The following is a 6,506-nucleotide window of genomic DNA, read 5'->3' as shown; positions in this document are numbered from 1 at the left end:
ATGTACTATTGCAAAGTTAAATATACTTGAAATACAATAAAGTATATTTATTTTTCACCAGGGCTATTCATATGGCTTTTTGCAGCTTTCTTGATGTAGCTTTCGTTGTTGCATTTTTACTTTATACTTTTAAGTATATGTCAGTAAACAAGTATAGGCCAAATATACTTAGACATTTCGGTCAGTATAGGTCAAGTATACTTTAGTACAATTTAAGTATATTTCTGAGAAGTACCTAAAGTACATTTTAGAGAAGTACATAAAAAGTAAACTGAAAGTAAACTTTCGGTAACACTTTATTTTACGACCCGCAAAGTACCGCGTAATTAAACCGAATTTACAGCGTACCTATTTGTAACAACAGGGTAGGTAACCTGTAGGTATAAGGGAATAATATTTTAAGTTTGGGGTAATAAGGGGGTAAGAATATGAAGAATTATAAATGATTTATACTCTAAGTATTTTATAACAACAGGGTACCTATTGTAATATTACGTGGTATGTATGACTTAGTCAAGTCTATGGGGAAATTATGTTTTATTTATTTTTTATTGTGAATTTTTCATATTGACTACTGAATGTTGTATACAGTCAATGTCTACGAGCCACATCGGCAAATAAATATAACAGCATATCACTTTTATTTTAGTAGCCTATATCACTTGCTTTTAATAACAAAAGTCAAGCTGATTTAATGTGGTTATCTTTTTTTTAAGGTAAGTACAATAAAAATAGCAACTTATTCCCTATTTACCAGGAAACTCCTACATTTGCGGACATATTTGAAGTGGTGCTTTGCAATTTATTTACTGTAAACAAAAGTATTTTAGCCAAATATAATTTATGCAATGGCAAACCAGAATGAAACAACAGCAGATATCAGCTCCCGCTAAAGCAAAAGACGACTACATGCGTAGACTACTGCGCAGGTGTAGAGCGCACGGTCGTCTGCAGGAGGTTTGCTGGAACGCTATCCTGAGGTGAAATTTCTTTAAGAGGTTTTAAAAACGTTCTACACTGTGGAGTATGGCTGCGAGTGATGTTAGCAGGTTCCGCATGCTGGATAAGGTGACTGGTTTTGTTAATACATGACTCACGCATTTCAAACAATGTTTTTCAAGAAAGTTGCTAGCTAACGGTAGCAGGTTAGCTAGCACATAAGTAAGCCTAAAATTTATAAACGTAACTGGCTTAGAAAACTCTGTTTCTGTCAAGGCACAGTGAAGAAACATTTACTGAAGGCTTTCATTTATGTTTTTTATATGTAATGCAGAACAGCATTTGTGAGACGACATCAACTCATCATCCGAGTGGACAAGAACACCAACAGAGGAAGCCAAGCCGCAAAAACAATGAAAAATTGTCATGACTTTTTATTTTAAATAAAAGTTATGTGATAATAAACATTAAGTGTTGGCTTAATTATAGTGTTTTAAAGATGTTTTGAAATAAGTTGTTTTAAAATAAAAATAACAATATTCTGTATGTTTATGGTATTTACCCTATAACATTTATTAACAAGAGGTGAACAAAGCACCACTTTAGTTTACAGCCCGCAAATATGAGAGTTACCTGGTACATACACAGAACAAGCGGGGAATAAGCCCCACTTCAATTTACAGCCCGCAAATATAAGAGTTACCTGGTACATACACAGAACAATCGGGGAATAAGCCACAAAATATTTTATTGGGAAGACCAGAAGAAATCATGCATCTTTTTGAAAGGAATCGCTCAAAAACGCATCATTCAGAAATAAAGAACTATTTATAGAAAGCTTATCTTTTCCATGTGTGGTTTTAAACCTTGCAAATGTTAACATGCAAGCGTTTTTAAACAATTTGAGCGCAAGATGTTAAAGTGAGCTGTTTTGTGTGTGCACAGGGAATGACGTGCACACATACACAAATGGACGCACATTAAAGGGCGATTTATAGTCGTGCGTAGGTCCTACGGCGTAGCAGCGACGGCGTAGGTTCCGCGTCGGTTTTCATTTATACTTGTGCGTCGACGTGCAAACACACGCGAAACCGCTGGTTGGCAGTAATCACGCGTGTAACCACAGTAGCAGCAGAAGTCGTCAGAGAAGAAGCAGCTAAGCAAGTTAACCCACAAACGAAGAAGAAATAGCAACTTGTTGTGTATAATTTGACAAGACCTGCAATGATGGAAGTAAATAAACAGCGACTTATGTTGCAATTTGAGTTAAATCACTCCTCAACTTTAGCTCATCTTTGTTTTCACCGTCTCAACCGGAAATACCTATGACGCAGTTTTTTTACCTGACGGGAGGGGTTCTGGTGGACCAATCACAGAGCTTGCGGTCCGCGTAGAGCCGACGCGCTGTTAGGAATTTTGTGAGGTGCGCGTCAGGCTACGCAGAGCTACGCACAGGCTACGGATAGCCTACGCCGTAGCTACGGCGTAGCACCTACGCACGACTATAAATCGCCCTTAAGGCCCAATCCCATTTCTCTGTCTTAACCCTTACCCCTACCACTTAGTTTTGCACGTTCACAAGAGCAAAGGGGCTATCCCAATTGGTCCTTACTCTCACATGAACGTGCAAAACTAAGGGGTAGGGGTAAGGGGAAAGGGTAAGACAGAGAAATGGGATTGGGCCTAAGCGGACGCACAGAGACGCGCGATTCTAAAGCATGCAAACACAAAATTATTTTGAAATACCACAGTCTTGGCACCCATTCTCATAAAAACATTCAGTTATGTCTTAAAGTGAGTGTAAACAGTTCAGAAAGATGTCAGATCTTTGTGTTGGTCTGAAAGTAGCAGTTCTTATCTGCTTGTGTTTCTGTCATTTATATTAATTAAACAACAGAAAACAAAGGAAAATCACTTCTGTATCTTTAAAGAGATTAATTATATTTAATTTATATAATAAAGAAGACAGTGTTAATGTTTGTTTGATTCTATTTATCCCTAAATACTACTGTTAGATCTTACTTTATTTGTAACTTTGTTCTTATTTTATTTTCCTAGCCCCAGTTTTGCTGATCCGAAAATTATTCGATCTATGATTTAAAAAACGCAATGTAATCCATTTAACCACTACTAGTAAAAATATGTAATTTGAGAGTAGGTATTGAGGTCCACCCTATTTCACCCCTATTCTGTTTAAAATGTCTGACCTTGCAGTGTTTCACACTAATTTGAGGGGTAAAACTGTTTATGGTTTGAGTTAAGGGTAATTTGGGGTTTCTTTGATTAAAACCAGGATCAGATGATTGTTGATCCAGGATCACATCTTACTTTGTCAAATCACAGCGACTCTATAATGAGGGGGGTGGGGCTTGGTCAGGGGGTGGGGCTTAGGTAGGGGACCCCCCATAAGCTTTGACATAATTCGAACACTGGGGAGCGATACTCCAGCCAAATACTCAAAGTACCCCATAATATACTCACTCTCAAGCAATCTGAGACACATATGTCCATCGTCTTTAAAACGAACAGATTATGAGTAATTTTATTAAATGTCCTTGCTTTTTCAACCTTACAATGAGAGAAAACATGGATCAGGGACAACTTCTTACTTTGAAGCCCAAAAAAGGGCATCTATTGCTTACAGAGGTAATCCACACAGCTCCAAGTGGTTAATAAAGGTCTTTTGTGGGTAATTGATGCGATTTTATAAGAAATATATCCATATTTTAAACTTTATGAACTAGCTTCCGGTATTTTTGCCATCTTGGACTCACTGGAAGATAGTTACTACAGTTGATTAAGTTTAAAATACTGCATTGATTACCCACAAAAGACCTTTATTAGCCCATTGGAGGGTGGATTATCTCTGTGAAGAATTAATGCACTTTAAGTTGTTTCACGATCCCTGTTTTCTACTAATATAAAGCTTGAAAAAGGAAGGATGTTTACCAAAATAACCCCAAGGGCCCTATCTTGCACCCAGCGCAATTGACTTTGTCAGTAACGCATGTATCATTCGTATTTTGCAACGGCGCACCGCGCACACACTTTGCTTATCTAATCTACACAGATGCAACAGTTATTTTTGCAAATTATAAATTGTTACAATAAAAAATATTAACACATGAGATAAGGGAAATCATTGTGATGAGCATTGTGGTGATAGTTTTTATTCATTTTGTGTGGCTGCGTTAAAAAATTATAATGCAAATAACGATTAAAATATTTTCATAAGTTTGTTGTGTAGCTGTATTTCGTTTATTTTATGTAAATAATAATTAAAATGATTTCATAAGAAACCTTAATGTATGTGAACTTGATTTGTAAGTGTACTTTGGGGTTGGACTGCTTGGGTTTTTTTGGCTTTCAACGGTGAGGGTGGACGCAGCGATGTCCTCTGCTGGCGTCAGTCCTGTGTAGAGGCAGATCCACCTCCCGTTACACGGCGTGCCCGATTTATGCTGGCAAACTTGGGATTCCCCCGTCTCCTGACATCATTGTAGCGCTTGCGGCGCAACGTCCTGGAGATGCCAGCTGATGAGACAATTGTGGCTATTTCCTCCCACGCCTGTTTAACCGACGCTGATTTGGGCGGATTTCTCCCATCCCCATACAAAACAACTTCTCTGTCTTTGACTGCTCTTACAAGAACGTCGGTCTCCTCGGCTGTGAACTGCTCCTGGCGTGTGCCTGGTAAATCCGTCATAATAATAGCAACCTGCCATGGAACTTGCGCACTTGCGTTTAAAGAGAATGTTGGATGACGTTTTGATTGGTTTATTTGACGTTACACCCAAACCACACCTATGAATAATGAACCTACTTCAGACCAACCCCTTATTGATTTGCGCCTGACGCAAGAGTTATTACTATGTATCACAGATTGCTTGATGGTTAATATATCAAGAGGATTCCCAGCCCATATTAGAATGTTCCATCGTTATTTGTTTTTAAATCTTCGTTTTAAATAATACATTGTATGAAGTTTGCTGTCCAATGATTTTTTTCTCTTTTACTATTTATAGATTGTCATTTCATATGTCATTTGTTTTTGCTCAAATGTCCTTTAATATGTTTTTTCTTTGAATGAAGTTTGCAGTGCACTATGATGTTTAAGAGACACTGTGTTTAGTTTCACTCTATGCACAGAAAGAGAAATTTCAATAAAATACCTAAATTTTTAAATACATAAAATGTATTTTTTATTATGAAAACATTCCGTACGTTTCAAAACGCAAAATGTCTTTCTTAAGCCCTATTCGGACGGGATTAGTTTTACAGGGGTAGATGGCGTAATGTAATTTTACCACAGGACGTCGGTAATATTAATGGTCAATTCGGACGGGATTAGAATTCTCAGTAAAACATTCAGAAGTGGGAGGGGTAACTCGTTTGCGCAGCGCGTCACCTCTCGTCTTCACGTGCACGTTACCTTGCCTCTTGATATCAGATGTGCAAACAACATGAAACAGACAAGGAAAACGCGAAACACTGTGATTAATTTCAGTTTGGGGAGAACGTCAGTTTCGTAAACAGTTCCGCGAATCTGAGAAGTGAATTTGACTTTTTTTTAAAGTTTGTGTCGTGTTTTATTCAGAAACTGACCTGCCACTGACTTGTTTCCCGTCTAGAACGCAAGTAAATGCTCCTTTAAGCGCTTCTATATTTAAAAGAAACCCGCAAATTGAAAGGAAATGACGCGATTTACGTGGATATTTACAGCTGGTCTATTCGCACTGGATTAGTATTACCTGAGGTAATTTCTCCGGACCTTTTTACAGAAGGTAAAAGACGCCGTAATCTTTACTGACATTGTCCGTAATGATTACTGACATAGAGCATTCGGACTGGACTAAAATCACTGAGAAGCTCTGATAAAAACTTGCTTTACCCCACCTCCCTATGTAAAACTAATCCCGTCCGAATAGTACTTTTGTCAAAAAAAAAAAAACGTGTTATTAAAACAATGCTACCAAAACAAAATGTTTCCTAATTTTTGTTCAGTTCTTGGCTATGAAAAATCAACCTCTTTTTTCAAACATGCATTTAGTCTGGGACTACACTTAAGCACCACCATGTCAACCGCCCAAATATCATACATTTTACTGCACTATATTTCATATGAAAGCAGACATTTCCCAATACTTTTTTAAGATGTCAAATAAATGTTGGTGTCCCCAGAGTACAGAGTAACTTCCCCTCTGTGTGTGAAGTTTTAGATCAAAATACCATACAGATCATTTATTATAGCATGTTGAAATTGCCACTTTGTATGTGTGAGCAAAAATGTGCCATTTTGGGGTGTGTGCATTTAAATGCAAAGGAGCTGATCTCTGCAATAAATGACAGTGCAGTGGTTGGATAGTGCAGATTAAGGGCTGGTATTCAGGGGCGCCCCCAAGGGCTGGCCAGGGGTGGCCATAGACAGTGGTGGCCACCCCTTGGCCATAGTATGATTTTCCCGTAAATTCACAATAGTGGAACTGCAGCCATCAAAAAAATAATTAAAAAAATAGCAGATTGATTGGCGCCACCAGAGTAGCTGTTTCACTCCCCCCCCCCCCTTT

The 6,506-nt window shown here is 38.0% G+C and overlaps 1 long non-coding RNA gene across 1 annotated transcript; it reads left to right on the top strand.

The window, feature by feature from the left end:
- Nucleotides 1-968: 968 nt before the first annotated feature.
- Nucleotides 969-1,532, top strand: LOC141281999 (uncharacterized). Its single transcript, XR_012336483.1, has 2 exons — nt 969-1,068; nt 1,274-1,532. It is a non-coding gene; the product is annotated as an uncharacterized lncRNA (long non-coding RNA).
- The last annotated feature ends 4,974 nt before the right edge of the window (nt 1,533-6,506 follow it).

The sequence above is a fragment of the Paramisgurnus dabryanus genome, chromosome 3 (genome assembly GCF_030506205.2).
Source record: "Paramisgurnus dabryanus chromosome 3, PD_genome_1.1, whole genome shotgun sequence".
NCBI classification, from domain to species: Eukaryota; Metazoa; Chordata; class Actinopteri; order Cypriniformes; family Cobitidae; genus Paramisgurnus; species Paramisgurnus dabryanus.
The sequence above is the reverse complement of the archived record's forward strand: the minus strand, read 5'-3'. Positions and strand labels throughout refer to the sequence as shown.